Source organism: Schistocerca cancellata, chromosome 3 (assembly GCF_023864275.1).
Source record: "Schistocerca cancellata isolate TAMUIC-IGC-003103 chromosome 3, iqSchCanc2.1, whole genome shotgun sequence".
In the NCBI taxonomy this organism is placed as follows: domain Eukaryota; kingdom Metazoa; phylum Arthropoda; class Insecta; order Orthoptera; family Acrididae; genus Schistocerca; species Schistocerca cancellata.
In genome coordinates, this window is record NC_064628.1 from 266,675,791 (window position 1) to 266,697,254 (window position 21,464).

Below are 21,464 nucleotides of genomic sequence, written 5' to 3' on the forward strand. Positions count from 1 at the left end.
TGCACTCTCTTGCTTCATGTCATTTGTATCTTAAATGATCTAGAAATTCTGCTGCGTAATAGAAGCAATGATCCAATAAGAATGTCCTTTGGGTTTTACAAAAGAGTGAGGATGATGATATGTCTCTTACTTTATACAGAAGACTATTGTAAATCTGTGTAGTGCTGTTTACTGTGGAGCTTATATAGGCTGATGTCCTTATTGGCTGGACATGAAACTTTGCCTTTTGTCTTGTATCGTGTTCATGGATATTAAAATTTTCATTAACATCTTTTAAATTCTTTCTAATATGTTTACAGATTTCTGGAATATACATAAAGGGAAGAGGGAGAATTGATGACTTTTGAAAAAGAATCTGTTTGTCGAACATGCTGCATTGCTCTCACAGTTCTTTTTTGAGTTAATAAGATCACTGAACTAGGCGGTGTATTACCCTAGAATATAATTCCATACAGTAGGATGCGTTAGATGAGTATGTGCCAAGCAAGAGTGTATGAGATGGAAAAGAGCCACCGTGGTACAACAACCGAGTTAGAAAACTGCTGCGGAAGCAAAGGGAACTTCACAGCAAACATAAACATAGCCAAAGCCTTGCAGACAAACAAAAATTACGCGAAGAGAAATGTAGTGTGAGGAGGGCTATGTGAGAGGCGTTCAATGAATTCGAAAGTAAAGTTCTATATAACGACTTGGCAGAAAATCCTAAGAAATTTTGGTCTTATGTCAAAGCGGTAGGTGGATCAAAACAAAATGTCCAGACACTCTGTGACCAAAATGGTACTGAAACAGAGGATGGCAGACTAAAGGCTGAAATACTAAATGTCTTTTTCCAAAGTTGTTTCACAGAGGAAGACTGCACTGTAGTTCCTTCTCTAGATTGTCGCACAGATGACAAAATGGTAGATAACTCAGAGGGCCATAGACACGGGTTCACAGGTAGATGCCGTGTTTCTTGACTTCCGCAAGGCGTTCGATACAGTTCCCCACAGTCGTTTAATGAACAAAGTAAGAGCATATGGAGTATCAGACCAATTGTGCGATTGGATTGAGGAGTTCCTAGATAACAGGACACAGCATGTCATTCTCAATGGAGAGAAGTCTTCCGAAGTAAGAGTGATTTCAGGTGTGCCGCAGGGGAGTGTCATAGGACTGTTGCTATTCACAATATACATAAATGACCTGGTGGATGACATCAGAAGTTCATTGAGGCTTTTTGCAGATGATGCTGTGGTGTATCGAGAGGTTGTAACAATGGAAAATTGTACTGAAATGCAGGAGGATCTGCAGCGAATTGACGCATGGTGCAGGGAATGGCAATTGAATCTCAAAGTAGACAAGTGTAATGTGCTGTGAATACACAGAAAGATAGATCCTTTATCATTTAGCTACAAAATAGCAGGTCAGCAACTGGAAGCAGTTAATACCATAAATTATCTGGGAGTACGCATTAGGAGTGATTTAAAATGGAATGATCATATAATGTTGATCGTCGGTAAAGCAGATGCCAGACTGAGATTCATTGGAAGAATCCTAAGCAAATGCAATCCGAAAACAAAGGAAGTAGGTTACAGTATGCTAGTTCGCCCACTGCTTGAATACTGCTCAGCAGTGTGGGATCCGTACCAGATAGGGTTGATAGAAGATATAGAGAAGATCCAACGGAGAGCAGCGCGCTTCATTACAGGATCATTTAGTAATCGCAAAAGCCTTTCGGAGATGATAGATAAACTCCAGTGGAAGACTCTGCAGGAGAGACGCTCAGTAGCTCGGTACGGGCTTTTGTTAAAGTTTCGAGAACATACCTTCACCGAAGAGTCAAGCAGTATATTGCTCCCTCCTACGTATATCTCGCGAAGAGACCATGAGGATAAAATCAGAGAGATTAGAGCCCACACAGAGGCATACCGACAATCCTTCTTTCCATGAACAATACGAGGCTGGAATAGAAGGGAGAACCGATAGAGGTACTCAAGGTACCCTCCGCCACACACCGTCAGGTGGCTTGCGGAGTATGGATGTAGATGTAGATGTAGAATTGGGCAAAGTAGGCATTTCAAACAGTGCTATAACTTGCTTTGACATAGAGTAAACACAGACTTAACATGTTTTATTTAGTGTTCCATTAATTTTGTTTATATGCATGTGCCATTTGAAGTTGTTTTGAAGCCAAAAGCCTAAAAATTTTGTTTCTGGAAAAGATGAAATTTTGTTGGAGTTTGTTACACTGGTGCAGCATGCATCACCTTTCAAACAGAAATTTAGGAATGTTGTTTTTTGTGTTTATCATAAGTTTATTCCTCTCAAACCATCTATTTAGCTGTTTTGTAGTCTTATTAACAGCTGATTGATGCTGACTTGGGGTTTTCCCTGTAATTAGGATGCTTGTGTCATCTGCAAAAAAGTGTTTGTTTGTGACTCAGTGTACAGGTCTAGATCATTCATACATAGGGGAAAGAGGATTGGCCCAAGAATGGATGCCTAAGGGACTCCTTTCTTTAGAACTTCTGCATCTGAGAAGCATGTCCTCATGTTTTCCTTTAATTCATGTTTTATTTGTATTTTTTGTTTTCTGTTCATCAAGTACGAAGTGAACCATTTTACTGTAGTGCCTTTAATGCCATACACTTGGAGCTTCTCCAACAGTATGTTGTGACCCAGTATGTGAAAGGCTTTACTTAAGTCTTAAAAAATGCCAGATGCTCTTTGTATTTTGTGTATTGCTTACAGGGCATTTTCTATAAAATCATAGATTGCACTGGTCGTTGATTTATTTTTCCTGAATCCATGCTGAGAATCAGTGAGACTTTTGTTTTTCCTAAGAATTTCGTTAACATATTATACATTATTTTTTCTATGATTTTACTAAAGTCTGATAATAATGAAACTGGTCTATAGTTTTCTATATTTCTTTTCTCTCCTTTCTTATGGATAGCAACCACTTTAGCAATTTTTAAACTGTCTGGAAATGTGCCTGTCAGAAAAGATGAATTTACTATATCTGCAAGAGGAAGTGAAATGTTTTTAATACATTGTTTTATGATGTACCATCAACTCCTGATGACATTTTCCTATGAACTGATGCAGTACTGATGATTTCATCTGGGGCTGTTCCATCAATGTAGATTGAAGAGGAACATGAGTGCACTTTGTTTTCCTGTTTCTTTCTAGTATCTGTTTTGTCACTGACTGTTAAATTATTGGTGATCTCTGCAAAGTAACATTTAAAAAGATTTGCGATGTGTTGGGGATCAGTTATACTCTTGTTCTCATGGTTAAGAAGGATATTTTAGGGGATACTTTATTTGCTTCCTTCTTTATGACTTTCCATACTGCTTGGCTTTTATTTGCTGATTCTGTTATGAACTTAGCATTGGCTCATTTTTTTGCCAGTTGTTTCACTCTTCTGTAGATTTGAATGTATTCATGTGTGTAACTGTTTAGAAGAAGGGTTAAATTATTGTTTTTCCTGTATTTGAGTAATTCTCTTTTCCTTGCATGTGATATTTTGATACTTGTCATTATCCATAGCTTTGATTTTTTAGTTGTGCCTCTTATTTCTTGTGTTTTGAGAGGAAATGTATTTTCAAAGCAATCAATGAAGGTGCTAGAGAATTTCTCAAACTTCTTGTTGGTGTCACATATTTGCAAAACTTCTTCCCAACTTTCTCCTGATAACAGGGAGTTGAATGTTTCTACACTCCTGGAAATGGAAAAAAGAACACATTGACACCGGTGTGTCAGACCCACCATACTTGCTCCGGACACTGCGAGAGGGCTGTACAAGCAATGATCACACGCACGGCACAGCGGACACACCAGGAACCGCGGTGTTGGCCGTCAAATGGCGCTAGCTGCGCAGCATTTGTGCACCGCTGCCATCAGTGTCAGCCAGTTTGCCGTGGCATATGAAGCTCCATCGCAGTCTTTAACACTGGGACAGCATGGACGTGAACCGTATGTGCAGTTGACGGACTTTGAGCGAGGGCATATAGTGGGCATGCGGGAGGCCGGGTGGACGTACCGCCGAATTGCTCAACACGTGGGGCGTGAGGTCTCCACAGTACATCAATGTGGTCGCCAGTGGTTGGCGGAAGGTGCACGTGTCCGTCGACCTGGGACCGGACCGCAGCGACGCACGGATGCGCGCCAAGACCATAGGATCCTACACAGTGCCGTAGGGGACCGCACCGCCACTTCCCAGCAAATTAGGGACACTGTTGCTCCTGGGGTATCGGCGAGAACCATTCGCAACCGTCTCCATGAAGCTGGGCTATGGTCCCGCACACCGTTAGGCCGTCTTCCGCTCATGCCCCAACATCGTGCAGCCCGCCTCCAGTGGTGTCGCGACAGGCGTGAATGGAGGGACGAATGGAGACGTGTCGTCTTCAGTGATGAGAGTCGCTTCTGCCTTGGTGCCAATGACGGTTGTAGGCGTGTTTGGCGTCATGCAGGTGAGCACCACAATCAGGACTGCATACGACCGAGGCACACAGGGCCAACACCCGGCATCATGGTGTGGGGAGCGATCTCCTACACTGGCCGTACACCACTGGTGATCATCGAGGGGACACTGAATAGTGCACGGTACATCCAAACCGTCATCGAACCCATCGTTCTACCATTCCTAGACCGGCAAGGGAACTTGCTGTTCCAACAGGACAATGCACGTCTGCATGTATCCTGTGCCACCCAACGTGCTCTAGAAGGTGTAAGTCAACTACCCTGGCCAGCAAGATCTCCGGATCTGTCCCCCATTGAGCATGTTTGGGACTGGATGAAGCGTCGTCTCACGCGGTCTGCACGTCCAGCACGAACGCTGGTCCAACTGAGGCGCCAGGTGGAAATGGCATGGCAAGCCGTTCCACAGGACTACATCCAGCATCTCTACGATCGTCTCCATGGGAGAATAGCAGCCTGCATTGCTGCGAAAGGTGGATATACACTGTACTAGTGCCGACATTGTGCATGCTCTGTTGCCTGTGTCTATGTGCCTGTGGTTCTGTCAGTGTGATCATGTGATGTATCTGACCCCAGGAATGTGTCAATAAAGTTTCCCCTTCCTGGGACAATGAATTCACGGTGTTCTTATTTCAATTTCCAGGAGTGTATATTGTGTGTATTAAACTGTCTTGCTGTTATAGTTCTGGTTCGGCAGTAAATAGCTTTGGATGGTGACAACTTGAGCTTCATGATCATTAAGACTTGTACTTATACATTTTGCAGTACAAATTATATTCACAAATATCTGGTCCAAGGCAGTAGCAGTAGTTTTTCTGATTTTTATTGGGATTGTTATAGTCTGCTTTAAGTAGAAAGTATCTGTGAGGCTGAGCAATAGTTCTTTTATTTTTCTGGTTCTATTACAATCAGTGTTAAAGTCCCCACAAAGAACTATTGGTTTTTTGTCTAGATGAAGACTGTTTAGTACATATTCATGCTTATTTAGAAATGAGTCAAAATTTCCATTTGGGAAGCAAAAATACATGCTCCAACTGTATTTTCCTCACTGACTTCAATGAGTGCCACTCAAAGTCTCTTTCTACACTGAAATGTTGAAACTTATTGATTGATTTATGTTTTAACCCATGCTTGATGAAAATTGTGGTACCTCCATTTTTATAGCTGTTTATACAGAAATAATTTGCTAGTGTGTATCCTGGTATAGAAAAAGAGTCAATTTGGTCATTATTTAGCCAGTGTTCTGTAATGCACAGAACATTAATAAACTTAAGTTCTCTATTTAGTAAGATCTCTACATCTAAAACTTTGCTTCTTATTGACTGAATAGTTTGATGGCAAAAACAGAAAGATGTTTGTTGCTGTAATTTATTTGTTTACCAGTGCTGGGATTTACATCCACATTTGAATTCCTAAGGGCATTTTTGTTTTCTCACTGACCTCATTCTTGCTTGGTAAGGATCTGTCCATAAAAATAAAAAACCATCTGTGTGGGAGCCTGGAGTCTTCTCCTGCATTGATGGAGTTTGCTTCTTTTCTTCTGATGTGCTGTGCACCACTTCTGCATAACAGGGAGATGATAGCTGTTTTTGTGAACAGAGAAGATGTGATGATGCATCTGTTTTCTTTGATGCTGTATGTCTTCTCTCCGATTTCTTGACAACACATAAGTTTATTTTTGTCACAACAAGCTGGTTCCCTAGCTCATTTAGGTGTAGTCCAGCTATAGCATGGAATCTACGTCCTGTACCACTCAGATCAATGGCTTCTATGTTTTCATATTGTGTGCATATTATCGAGAGTAGCACGTTTGCAGCACTTATCTCTCTGTTTATACATGACCACAGTGATAGGTTGTATCGATATGGAATATTCATTACCAGAACATTTGTATAAGTCAAGTTTCCTAAACACTTCTTTCATTCATCTGAAGCTTTTTGAATTTCATTTTTAAATACATCACTTGCTCCTCCAAAGAACACAATAAAATCATTATGAGTTTATCTGCCAACTTCAAAAAAATACAATAACTGATCACTTGAAATGAAAAGGGAAGATAGAATATTCATGTAACTAAATCTGTTTTTTTAGACTCAAATGATACAGAAGAAACACTTCTGGTGTTTGAAGTGTAGAAAATTTACTGAAACACACAATCCTCAAAGAGTAACTACTAAAAAGAAAGAGAGAGGATGGAAGGAATTTGTACAATATGTAAAAATATAGAAAGTAAATCTGTTAAAGAAATTTTGTTGGTCATGGTCTGAATATTCATAAAAAATTATTAATGAATTATATAAACCCATGAGAAAAAATTTTAAAAGAAGAAATGTTGTTTCTTTTGGTATACATGATTTATGACAAGCTGATCTAGTAGGAGTGGATTCTGGAAACTTAAAAGGAATTTCAAAACTAAAGGATGCAAACATAAATTAACTGTGATTGATGTTTTTTTAAAAATTTGATTGGGCTATTCTAGTTAAAGATAAAATACATTTACAAAAATTACAACTAAAGCAGTGGCAGGTGAAGCAGTCTTTGGAAGGACCCACTCATTAGGCTTTAGCAAGAATTTCTTACATCTTGTAACAGTTGTTGCTTAGTATATATCTTACTTAACAAAAAGTAACTTCTGTAAAAATTAATATTCTGATTCAGTTCCTCATTCATTTTATTGTACAAGTTGATTGAATTTGGATTAATTCTGTTCTTATTATTTCTTCACAATTTGTATATGTATATGCAAGTACATGTAATCATATTTGAAACTTTCTTCTTTGATATCTAATCACTTAGCAACCATTTTATTCATTATCAAGTAGTCATAGAGTAACAAACATATTTTTCAAATCAGTATTTTGAGTTGGTACAATGATATGTGGTTTCATTTCTCTTATTTGTTCTAAAGCACTTCCTCTTCTCTCATCTTTTTAAGTTTTGAATGTCTTCTCTTCTTTTCTTTAGCACACACAATGCCATTTCTTTATCAGTTTCTAAATCTAGTTCTTGTAAGTTTCAATTGTTGATTGTAGGTTATATTGACCACATCTGATTGTTTGGATTTGTGTGTACATATAATGTGAAACATGTAATACCTTTGTATGATTATGGACTATTTCTGTTTAATCATTTGTTTCATTTATATATAATGAAATCAAGTTTGATGTTAGTAGCCTATTGTATGACACACCCAATATTCTCAGCTGAATTTTCAGCTGGAGTCCTTGGGCAAAAAATAAATAAATAAATAAATAAATGTTAAAACTTCATTGGTTACTCAGTCTTGGAATTGCTCAGTTTGTTCCATTTTTGATTTCATGTTCAACAAAAAAACATGTTTCATTAACAAATACTGTATTATATTTTATATCTCATTGAGGAACCAATTCATTTCCATAGATATTTTCAAAGTTTTTTGGTGTTTTTCTCTAGTATGGTCTCAAATTCCTTTTCTTTTATTTTCATATTTCGGTGCTTCTGCAATGTTCTTAGTTTTAAACCATGGATTATTGTTTTTAAAAATTATCACAAGTACAGGGTGTACATAAAGTCAGGGAACAACTTAAATTATTTACTACAATAGAACTAAACATCGCACAGTCGTCATACATATTACATTTTGAAGAGAAACTGTGAAAGTTTTTTTACAAACAATCAATATGTGAACCATGTGTGGCCCAGCAGATGTCAATACAGTAATCAAATTCTTGCCATACCCATCCCAGCATGGCATCTTTGACTGTGGCAGTCGCTTCCCATATTCTCTCCTGGAGCTCTGCTACATCACATGGTAGAGGCAATACATAAACCAGATCTTTATGTGTCCCCACAGAAAAAAGTCACACGGAGTGAGATCTGGTGGTCGGGGAGGCCATTTCATGAAACTGTTGACCCTTCTGTAGCATGGCCAATCTATCAATGCAGCAGCTCCATGTTCAGGTACCCATGAACTTCACGATGAAAATGGGGTGGAGCTCCATCCTGCTGAAAGATGAACAGAGAGTCTGATGGCATTTGAGGCATCAGCCATTGCTGCAGCATGTCCAGGTAGAAATATCCAGTGACAGTGCTCTCAGCAAAGAAGAATGGCCCGTACACTTTTTGAGAAATTAGAGCCAATACAGAGGCCTACCAACAATCATACTTCCAACGCACTGTTTGCAAGTGGAACAGGGTTGGAGGGATCAGTTAGTGGCACCAAACGTACCCTCTGCCACACGCCATTAGGTGGCTTGCGGAATATGATGTAGATGCAGATATAGATGTAGACATGACAAGGCACAAAAACCATTTCCCTTTGGGGAATCACACTTAAATTCAATGCATTCGTGTGGATGCTTTGTACCCAAGATTCGACAATTATGCCTGTTCACTTTCCCATTAATGTGAAAAGTGGCTTCACTGCTAAAAATTAAGCAATCAACAATGTCATCCTCATACTCATTCAATTATTACATGTGCGGACAAAACTGAAAATGCTTGTCTTTATCATCGTCATTGAGCTTCTGCACTAGCTCCAATTTGAATGTTTTTATAGACAGCTTCTGTTGCAGGACTTTCCACACTGTCACTGGAGCCATTTCACATTCATGGGATGCATGATGCACCAATTTCTTTGGATTCATTATGAATGTCTCTCATACGTGCTCCACATTCACTTCACTCACACTGGGATGTCCACTTCTCTTTACTGAGCTCAAGCTGCCTGGTGTAATGAATTTGGTGTGCCAGTGGTAAATGGCCTTCCTTGTTGGTGGCTTCTTACCATACTTGGCTTTAAACATCTGTTGAACAGCTATTGTTTTTGTTGAACTCCAACACACAGAAAGCTTGTTCCACACCTGAAGTCACCATGTTTGCGACTAGCACTGACTATCGGCAAATTACCAAACTATGCTGTGACAGTATACATGGAAAAAAAAATGTTCCCAGGCTTTATGTACGTGCTGTACTTCTTTATTGTTATATATGATTCTGTTGTTGTTCTGAAATATATTCATTAAAGATGCCTCAGCATTAGATGTAATTGGAATTGTTTCCATTTAATAGAAAACAATTTTTATTGGATTTTTTATTTTTATTAACAAATTTTTTTATATATAAATGCATCATACAATACAAATAAGAAAAGTAACACTTCCACATTTTATATCTGTATGTTATCCTGATGATGATGTATCCATGTCCATAGATCAATTAACTGATGAGAAAGTGAATTATATAGTCTAAATGGAGAAGAAATATGTATGGTTTGTGTACACTATAAAAAAAACAGACAAGCATTAGCTAAAATTTGTAATCAATTGATTTTCAAGAAAGAGTAATCATCCAATGTGGAATTGTAAGAAGTTACTGTTAAAATTCAAGTTCATTTTTTGTAGAAAACTTTTATAATCTCTTTTATGGTTAGTAAAGTCAATATTTTTTCAGGATGTCAAAATTTTGCTCCCCTGAAAATCTTCATAAATGAAGTAAAAATAAAATTAGTTGTCAATACATTTTTTGTAATACTCTGAATTCTTCAGAGGATAAATTATCATCTGCTGGAATATTATGTAGAAATATTAAGATATAATTAGTTATTAATTTTTCTTTTCAAATATCTTTGAACCAGTGACAGTTAAAGCAGTCTTTAAGCTGCATCAAAATACCTAAATTTCGCAGATAGTTGTTCTTGTGAATAATATTTTAGATGATTCAGTATTAGATTTAACTGGAGTTTGTTCCCTTTAAAGAAAATAGTTTACATTAGGATAAAATATTTTTCATATATTCATACTCTAAAGCTAATGGATTATTATGTTTTATTTTGGTATATTCTAGATTGTAATTATTCAGAGATTTAATTTTTCAGTGGCTGGTGTCACAGCCTTAATAAAATATAAAATATTATTACTAATCAACACATTCTTATTTCCACAAATACTAAATAGACAGTTTCATATGTTCCTTATAAAAAATAAATTTTATATATGGAGAACCTAAAATCAAGCAAATTAAAACCTGGAGCTAAACAACTAGGAATTAAAGGTTATTCTAAACTGAGAAAACAACAAATTATTCAAATCATTCATCTTGTGTGTAAAAATTAAAATTTAGGACAATTATATGAATTGTATTTAACAAATGAAGCAATGGGGTTATGCACTGAAGCACTAAAGAAACTGGTATGGGCATGCATACTCAGATACAGAGATACATAAAAAGGCAGAATACAGCACTGCAGTCAGCAATGCCTATATAAGACAACAAGTGTCAGGCACAGTTGTTAGACTGGTTACTGCTGCTACAGTGACAGGTTATCAAGAGTTACGTGAGTTAAACATGGTGCTATAGTCGGTGCATGAGTAATGGGAGATAGCATCACTGAGGTAGCGATGAAGTGGGGATTTTCCCATATGACCATTTCACGAGTGTACTGTGAATATCAGGAATCAGGTAAAACATCAACCCTCCGACATCGCTGCAGCCAGAAAAAGATCCTGTGAGAATGGGACCAGTGGCAACTGAAGAGCATTGTTCAACATGACAGAAGTGCAACCATTCTGCAGAATGCTGCAGATTTTAATGCTGGGCCATCAACAAGTGTCAGCATCTGAACCATTCAACAAAACATCATCAATATGGGCTTTCAGAGCCAAAGGCCCACTCGTTTACCCTTGATAACGGCATGACACAAAGCTGTATGCCTCACCTGGGCATGTCAACAATGACATTGGACTGTTGATGACTTGAAACATGTTGCCTGGTCGGACAAGTCTCATTTCAAATTGTATCGAGCAGATGGACATTTACGGGTGTGTAGACAACCTTATAAATCTATGGACCCTGTATGTCAGTAGAGGACCGTTCAAGCTAATAGAGGCTCTGTAATGATGTGGTGAATGTGCAGTCAGAGTGATGTGGGATGCCTGTTATGTCCAGGTAAAACTCTGACCAGTTACAAGTACGTAAGCATCCTGTCTAATCACCAGCATCCATTCAAGTCCATTGTACATTCCAACGGACTTGGGCGATTTCAGCAGAACAATTCGATACCCCAAATGTCCAGAATTGCTACAGAGTGTATCCAGGAATCCTCTTCTGAGTTTAAACGCTTCCACTGGCCACCAAACTCCTCATACATGAACATTATTGAGCATATCTGGGATATCTTGCAACGTGCTGTTAAGAAGAGATCTCCACTCCCCTCACACAGTCATGGACTTATGGAAAGCCCTGTAGGAGCTAGTTCAGACATTAATTGAGTCCATGCCATGCCATATTAGGCAAGTGTGCCAGTTTCTTTGGCTCTTAAGTTTAGTTGTTGATAACATTAAAAAGAAAGTTCCATTTACTGAAATTGACTGGATTGAGTCCATGCCATGCCATATTAGGCAAGTTAGCCAGTTTCTTTGGCTCTTAAGTTTAGTTGTTGATAACATTAAAAAGAAAGTTCCATTTACTGAAGTTGACTGGAAATATCTAATATTAAGTTGTCATGAATTATCTGAAAACTTAATGAGGGAATTTAATGATAAAATAGATTGAGAAAATCTCTATCTAAACATCGTTATATGCCTGAAAAGTTCATAAGAGAATTTCAGGATAAAGTAAATTGCAATAAGATATCAACATATCAAAAATTATGTGAAGAGTTTATTAGAGACTGTCAGGATAGAGTAAATTAGCAATATATATCAAGATGTTAAAATCTGACAAAAGACTTTATAAATTAATTTCAAGACAAAAAAGACTGGTAAGGAATATCATACAGACTAAAACTATCCGAAAACTTCACAAGAGAATTTAAAGACAAATTATATTGGAGTGTTGTATCAACTGAACAAAAATTATCTGAAGATTTTATGTGAGAATTGCAAGACACAATAATGGTGCCACCTATCATGTGGACAAGATCTGTCTGAAAATTTTATGAGAGAATATCAAGACAAATTAGACTGGGATGATATATCAGTTGAACAAAAGTGACTGAATGGAATTTAAAGATAAAGTTAACTGGATCAATATTTTAAGGCGTAGAAGTTTATCTAATCATTCATACCAAAAATTAAAAAAATCTTATGAAATATTATCTATGACAGTAGAAGATAGTTCTATATGCTTAACTGATCAAAATCGTCAATTTGAAAAAGCGAAATGTGATCATGTATTTCATAAAAAATGTGTTGATAAATGGTTAGTAAATCATTCTTCTTGTCCAGTATACAGAAGTGTTGTTAAAATATTTGCGGGGTGAGAAATTATTAGACCCGATTAAGTGACAGCTAAAGAAATGGCAACTGAAACAGCCTTTGGGCTGTGCCCAGTTTAAGACTACATCAAAGACTAATTACATCATTAATCAATTGTTCTTGTGTGAAGTCATCCAAAATTATGAAATAATTGAGTCATAAAACAATTCTTAAAGTTTCGTTCATTCTTTGGTGTAAATTTACTGAATTAGGATTAGAATTAAGTCTTAACATTTCTTCACAATTTGGATGTCTAGCTTCAATTGTATGCAGTTGCCTTTTCGAACTTCTTGTTTGTGCTCTAATGAAGTAATTTTTATATTAAAAGATTTCATCAAATAACTTTAAAAGAACAAAATTTAGTCTTAAATTCTGATCAGATGTTTGAGGAACAACATGAGGTAATAATAGAGGGTGTATTAAAAAAGAATCACTCGATTTGGCACATCTATATTTCTGAAGCTAATAAACATATACAATGAATTTTGATGAACAGGAAATCAAATTTTTTTTTATACCTTTTCATAGGTGTTCAATATGCCCCCCTTGAGATGCACGGCATATGTCAATGTGGTATTCAAACTGTTCCTGCACTGCAGTGAGCCTGTCTTGAGTTACAGATTCAACTGCTGCTGTTATACAATGTCTCAGTTCATTCATTGTTGTTGGTATCAGAGGCACATAAACAGTTATTATAAACCCTCAGAAACAATCACATCCAGTCAGATCCGGTGACGTTGAAGGCCAGTAATGTGATGCTGATTCATTTGTTCCAGTGCCACCAATTCATTGTCCAGCAATCCTTTGATTTAAAAATTCCCACTCTTCCAGATGCCAGTGTGGCGGTGGCCCATCCTGTTGGTGAATGAAGTAATTTGAATCAGTCTCCAACTGGGGTATAAGCAAGCTGTCAAGCATATCGAGATATGTGCTTCCTGTAACAGTGTTCTTGGCAAAGGAAAAATGGGCCATACACTTTTTTCCGTGAAACTGCACAAAACACATTTAATTTTGGAGAGTCCCTCTCATGTTGTACAGCTTCATGTAGTTGTTCTGTACCCCATATTCCTACATTATGACTGTACCTTTCCACTTAAATGTAATGTTGCCTCATCGCTAAACACTAAGCATGGAAGAAAACTGTCATCCTCTATCTTCCCAAGAACAAAATTACAGAACTTGACACATTGTTGTTTGTCACCTTCACAAAGAGCTTGAAGCAGCTGAATTTTGCATGGTTTCATGTGTAAATATCAATACAACACACACCAGACAGACATCAGGGCATGTAAAGCTGTCGAGCTGCACGGTGAACGAATTTTAGCAGACTCAATGAAAGTATGGTGGATTTGTTCAATGTCTGTGTCAGACACTTGAGGATGGCCCAGAAGTTTGCCTTTACACAAACAACCTGTTTCTTGGAATTGTTCATGCCATCACCTAATGCTCTGTGCTGTACAAGGAGCCACACCATACCTAGTATGAAAGTCATGATGAACAGTTATTACTGACCTGCACTGTGCAAAACATATAACACAACATGCTTTCTGTTGTCCCGACACTATTTTTACTAGAGCTGAAGTGGGCACACACTGCTGCTATCTAGTGGGAACCATGTAAAACTCTAGAGTTTGCTCTTTCCAATAGTATGTTGTTCACGCACATATTCTAATGGCTTTGGGTGACAATTTCAGTGCGAAGTAAATATACTAACTTCCACTTCTTTTACGAGATGACTTACTTGACATGCTTGGCTGACTTTCCTTGCTGGTTAGCCTGCTGCTACAAACTCTCTTTCACTTTCTTCTTCCTGCTAGGTACAGGAATTTCTCAAGAGTCTCTCTACTTATAAAAATAAGTAGACATGCCAATTTCATTTGCTTTAACTAACTACATATATTTGAACTTCAGAAATATTACAAATCTCACTCTTCAAATAAATATATACTGTTTTGTAAGCCTCACACATCTCCAAACATTAGCAACAAACTGATTTACATATAAGAGAAAGTTGGCTTAAACGCCATGTCCAGTCCCAACATCTACCCTTCAACAAGGCTAAGACAAAAGTATTTCTCAAGAATACCTTCGCAACTGTTTTCATTTTTATAACAATGGTCACTGACACAATTAGCACAGAGTAACATAGAAGCTCCAGGGTTCTTTCACTAAAATGTCCATGGATCGCCCGACAAGTACTTGTCATTGCCATTTGACTGCCGTGTCTACATTCTTCTTGCGACTGAATTTCAAACCTGCACACACAAACATGTGACGCACATTAGGTAGGATTCTATCATCCCACACTCACTTCTAAAATATCGTTGTTTGGGACGGTAGAAGCCTGAGTGGTTCTAGAATTTATGCAGAAATTCGAAAACACTACATACCCCCCCCCTCCCCCCCGTTAGATCAGAAACACGATATTTTATAAACAATCATTATGTAATTAATATCCATCATAAAAATATACTTTTCTTATACATGTTTATACACACATCTTTCACTTCAACAACTTTTTTTTTCTCTAGAACAATCTTTAGCTGAGTGTTTCTTTATTTTGTTCTTACTTTACTTTGAGATCCAGATATGTTCAGTCAGTGTCCCTAGTGTTTAGGAATTTTAAGAAATCCCTCCTTATTTTCAACCATAAACTTCAGGTGTTCATGACACATGAGTAATCCACTTTCCGTTCTTATTTTTTGTACTACTTTTCCTTAGTGTATACTATTTTTACTATTTTTTGTAGTTTGGAGGAAACTTACATGAAACATAACAATGCTAGTTGTAAAAAGAATTCAAACTTTCCAGAATAATCCCTAATCCCTATAAAATTTGTGACTTTTGTCACAAGAGTGTCCCCTTCTCCTAGGATCAGTACCTATACCTTGCTTGTGAGTTGACCTTATGAGAGCACTTCCTCTTTCCATTCTGGTAGGTATGCCCCTTTATACAACATTCATATTTTTTAGGCCCCAGATTGTCCTATCTCCATGTAGGTACACCTGACCTATATACTTAGCAAATGATGGGTTCACCCCTCTTATCCTTTCTGAGTAGGCCTCGGGGTTCATTACCCTAGTATACATTTCCACGTATACTATAATTAAGCATTCTCAGGTAAAAATAAAAATCTATTTTAGACTTTGTATTCACTTTTTACTGCTTCATTTACTCCCTAGAGTCCGCCACTACTTTTCAACTTCTATACTCTTAGTAGGTACTATGTCTATATATACTATTCAAGTCCCACTATCCTACAATTTGTCAGAGTATTTATTAAACTGACATTTCCTAATGATCAGCATGACTAATGCCACTCCTCCTTCCTTTTTCTTTCTTTGCTCACGTTTCTTTCTTGTCTATCTCCTACTCATTATATATACACACACACACACACACACACACACACACACACACACCAAAAAAAACTGCGTTTTTTAAAAATAGGAACCCCCATATTTTGTTACATATTCATGTACTACATAAAGAAATATGAATGTGTTAGTTGGACCACTTTTTTCGCTCTGTGATAGATGGCATTGTAATAGTCACAAATATATGGCTCACAATTTTAGACAAACAGTTAGTAACAGGTGGGTTTTTTAAATTAAAATGCAGAACGTAGGTACGTTTGAACATTTTATTTTGGTTGTTCCAATGTGATACATGTACCTCTGTGAACTTATCATTTCTGAGAATGCATGCTGTTACAGCGTGATTACCTGTAAATACCACATTAATGCAATAAATGCTCAAAATGATGTCCATCACCCTCAATGCATTTGGCAATATATGTACCGACATTCCTCTCAAGAGCGAGTAGTTCGCCTTTTTTAGTTCACCTTCCCATAATGTTCGCACATGCATTGACAATGCGCTGATGCATGTTGTCAGACATTGTCGATGGATCACGATTGCAAATATCCTTCAACTTTTCCCACAGAAAGAAACCCGGGGACGTCAGATCCGGTGATCGTGCGGGCCATGGTATGGAGCTTTGACGAGCAATCCACCTGTCATGAAATATGCTATTCAATACCGCTTCAACTGCACACGAGCTATGTGCTGGACATCCATCATGTTGGAAGTACATCGCCATTCTGTCATGCAGTGAAACATCTTGTAGTAACATCAGTAGAACATTACGTAGGAAATCAGCATACACTGCACAATTTAGATTGCCATCGATAAAATGGGGGCCAATTACCCCTTCCTCCCATAATACCGCATCATACATTAATCCGCCAAGGTCACTGATGTTCCACTTGTCGCAGCCATCATGGATTTTCCATTGCCCAATAATGCATATTATGCCAGTTTATGTTACCACTGTTGGTGAATGATGCTTCATCGCTAAATAGAACACGTGCAAAAAATCTGTCATCGTCCCGTAATTTCTCTTGTGCCCAGTGCCAGAACTGTACATGACATTCAAAGTCATTGCCATGCAATTCCTGGTGCATAGAAATATGGTACAGGTGCAATCAACGTTGATGTAGCATTCTCAACACCGACTTTTTAGAGATTCCTGATTCTCGCGCAATTTGTCTGCAACTGATGTGTGGATTAGCAGCAACAGCAGCTAAAACACCTACTTGGGCATCATCATTTGTTACAGGTCGTGGGTGATGTTTCACATGTGGCTGAACACTTCCTGTTTAAATTACTGTAAAACAAACTACATCCAGTTCCCCAAAACATCCAAAGATGAGGAAATATTTGTAAAGGTAGGTGAGCAGACAATAAACAGGGTAGATTCCTCAAAATACCTAGGCTTGCATATTGATAGCAAACTGAATTGGTCCAACCACATCGTGGATCTGTGCAAAAGACTAAGTTCAGCAACATATGCATTGCACATTGTTTCTTCTTATAGGAATATGGAAACCATGAAGTCAGCGTATTGTGGTTACTTTCATGCAATTATGGCATTTGGAATTATATTTTGGGGAAATCAGCCACTGGCTAAAAAAGTACTGTGTGTACAAAAAAGAGCCATAAGGATCATGCGTGGAGTCCATCCTAGAGCCACATGCAGGAATCTTTTTAAGAAGCTTGAAATACTTACATCCACTGCACAATATATATTCTCATTGATGTGCTTCATAAGGAAAGAAAAATCCATCTTTAAGCTGAATAGTGCATATCACAGTCACAATACTAGAAGGAAACATGATATCCACTATGAACAGCCAAATCTAAGTATGGTGCAGAAAGGAGTCCATTTCAGTGGCTGTAAGATTTTTAATGCCCTCCCTTCAAGAATTAAGTGTTTGATAGATGATGATCTCCTGTTTAAAAAAACCTTAAGGCAGTTCCTATTGCAAGGATCATTTTATACATTAGAAGAGTTCTTGAACTACAGTGTTTAACATCTCTTGTATTGTAAATTGCAAATATATGCCCAAATTTGTATTTGTAATACCGAATATTTTTATTGTAAACATATATTTTGCAATATTTATTTCTTTGTAACACTTATTATTTTGTAATCTTTATCTCTCTCTAAAACATATTTTTGTAGTGGGACCTAAGTTACTGTTCACTGTTTTTTGTTTTGTAATCTCTATCTATATCTAAAATGTATTTTCTTTGTAGTGGAACAAAAGTTACTGTTTACTGTTTTTGTTTTGTTTTATGTATTACCATAAATTCTGGCCAAAAGCTTGTAAAATTGACACGTTCCATATCCTGTGATACTGTCACAACATGGATCACCGGAACAAGAGATAAATAAATAAAATAAATAATATAAATATCCAGCGAATGGACTGGACACTTGGATGATGATGTTCAGGATACTGAGCAGCATACATAGCACACACCCGTTGGGCATTGTGATCACAATAGCCATACATCAACATGATATTGACCTTTTCTGCAATTCGTAAATGGTCCATTTTAACATGGGTAATGTATCACAAAGCAAATACCGTCTGCACTGGGGAATGTTATGTGATACCACATACTTATATGTTTGTGACTGTTACAGCGCCATCTATCACAAAGTGAAAAAATTGGTCCAACTAAAACATTCATGTTTCTTTATGTACTACACGAATATGTAATAAAAATGGGGGTTCCTATTTAAAAAACACAGTTGATATCCGTTTGACCTATGGCAGCACCATCTTGTGGGCCAACCATAGCACCATCTGGTTTCCCCCTTCAAGCTAGATGAGTTTTGTTCTTTGTAGTTTTCTCATTTGATTCTTATTTCGTAAGATACTTGGCCAGTCACTATCAATGGACCACCCTGTATATAAAAACAATGTAGAACCACCATAGTTCTTACATACCTATGCGATGTACAATCGTCATAGTTATATAAAACTGTCCACTCGCATGAATGGACACAGGCAGACAGTGTTTGTTGGTAATGAGGATCACCCTGTGGCTACACATGCCTTGGTGCACGGCCAGCACATCTTGGCACAGTGTTACACCATCCAGGTTATCTGGATACTTCCCACTAACACCAACCTGTCAGAACTCCGGAGATGGGAACTTGCCCTTCAGCATATCCTCTCTTCTCGCTATCCGCCAGGCCTCAATCTCCGCTAATTTCTAATTTCAATTTGCCGCCGCTCATACCTCACCTGTCTTTCAACAACATCTTTGCCTCTGTACTTCCGCCTCGACTGACATCTCTGCCCAAACTCTTTGCCTTTACAAATGTCTGCTTGTGTCTGTGTATGTGCGGATGGATATGTGTGTGTGTGCGAGTGTATACCTGTCCTTTTTTCCCCCTAAGGTAAGTCTTTCCGCTCCCGGGATTGGAATGACTCCTTACCCTCTCCCTTAAAACCCACATCCTTTCGTCTTTCCCTCTCCTTCCCTCTTTCCTGATGAAGCAACCGTTTGTTGCGAAAGCTTGAATTTTGTGTGTATGTTTGTGTTTGTTTGTGTGTCTATCGACCTGCGAGCGCTTTTGTTTGGTAAGTCTAATCATCTTTGTTTTTAGATATCTTAAGTACTCAACCTTGCTTTATAGCATTAAATTTAACATTGCACAAATTTTCAAAGGATCATAACTTTTCATTAAGCTCTGATTCTACACTATTACATTTATCTTCAATATTCAATTCTAACCTTTTTCTCAAATTCTGAAAATTATCATTCTGTTTCTGGCTGAAGTCGTAAACATTTGATTTACATGAATAGTCAAGGAACTAGTCAATTCATTCTTTAAATCTAATTTTAAATGCTCTACCTTTCTATTTAAGGCATTGAATTCAGTCTTTAAAGCATCCACGCCTTTGCATAGATTCCTAAATTCTTTGCTTTGTGAGTCAACTTTGGTATTTAACAAACCTACATGTGCCACTTGAATACTTAAGGTTTCACTTTGGTTATTTAATTGAGAATGTACTGAGTCTAGTTCTTCACTTAAAGCCGCATTTTGGGCATTTAAATCTGCACTTTGGGCTTTGATTAAGTTTTACTAGCTTAGCCCAGTGTGGCACTTCTTTACTAACTCTCCTGCCTATAGCCTCTTGAGTTTCCTTGACTTGTTGTATGTTATCCATATTCTTGCAAGCTTTAGATCTTGTAAGCATTTAAGTAACTTTAAGTATGGTAACTACCCTAATAAAGTTCACTGAACAATTTGTACCACTTTGTACTAAAACAATGAAGTCCTGTTTTACGCTCACCTGGTGGATAATTTGCACTGCATCAGTATGTGGAGGCGGGTCTGCACCGGTGAACTGCAACTGGTGCCGGAGGCGTTGGATGTTGGTTTCCGCGTCTGCATCCCCATGATGTATATGAGAGCTCTACATTCCCCGCACTGGATCTTCTTAATTGAAGTGTTCTAGGCAAATTTATTCTTGGAGAAACACACTGGAATCTTCTTCTCTATTTCTCAATTCAAAATTTTGTTCCTTTTTATACTTGAGCATGTTCCGTTGTCTCGTAGTAGATTCTTCGTCGTATTTGGTTTATTTGGTATGGCAACACACAACAGCTTATTCTCAGTTGTTTGGTCTTAGAATTCCTGTTTTTTCAGTCCTTTCTCACTGGTCACCAGGTTCTAATGGCTTTGGATGACAATTTAAGTTCAAAGTAAATATACTAACTCCCACTTCTTTTATGAGATGATTTACATGACATGCTCGCCCGACTTTCCTTGCTAGTAAGCCTGCTGCTGCAAACTCTCTTTCACTTTCTTCTCCAAAGTATGTTGGTAGGTACAGGAATTTCTTAAGACTCTCTCTACTTATAAAAATAAGTAGACATACCAATTTCATTTGCTTTAACTAACGATATATTTGAACTTCAGACAGACACATTACAAATCTCACTCTTCATATAAATATATACTGCTTCGTAAGGCTCACGTGTCTCCAAACATTAGAAACAAACTAATTTACATATAAAAGAAAAGTTGGCTTAAACACCATGTCCAGTCTCAACATAGACCCTAACACACGTCTTCCCTTCAAGAAGGCTAAGACAAATTTTTTTCCCCAGAGTACCTTCTCAACTGTTCCCATTATTATAACAATGGTCACTGACACAATTAGCACATCACATAGAAGCTCCATTGTTCTTCTGTACACTTTCGAGGAAATTTCCATGGATTGCCCAACAAGTACTTGTCGTTGCCACTGAACCGCCATGTCTACATTCTTCTTGTGACTGAATTTTAAACCTGCACACACAAACAAGTGACACACAGTAGGCAGGATTCTATCATCCCACACTCACTTCTAAAATATTGTGTGTTTGAGATGGTAGAAAGCTGAGTGGTTCTAGAATTTATCC

The 21,464-nt window shown here is 37.6% G+C and overlaps 1 long non-coding RNA gene across 1 annotated transcript in view; it reads right to left on the reverse strand.

The window, feature by feature from the left end:
* Nucleotides 1–13,241: 13,241 nt before the first annotated feature.
* LOC126174923 (uncharacterized) overlaps nt 13,242–21,464 on the reverse strand; it is a 51,385-nt gene continuing 43,162 nt past the window's right edge. The window contains exons 2-3 of the long non-coding RNA XR_007535498.1: nt 20,351–21,351; nt 13,242–13,547 (exon numbers count right to left, since the gene is read on the reverse strand). This is a non-coding gene — a long non-coding RNA (uncharacterized LOC126174923). The remainder of the gene's footprint in view (nt 13,548–20,350; nt 21,352–21,464) is intronic.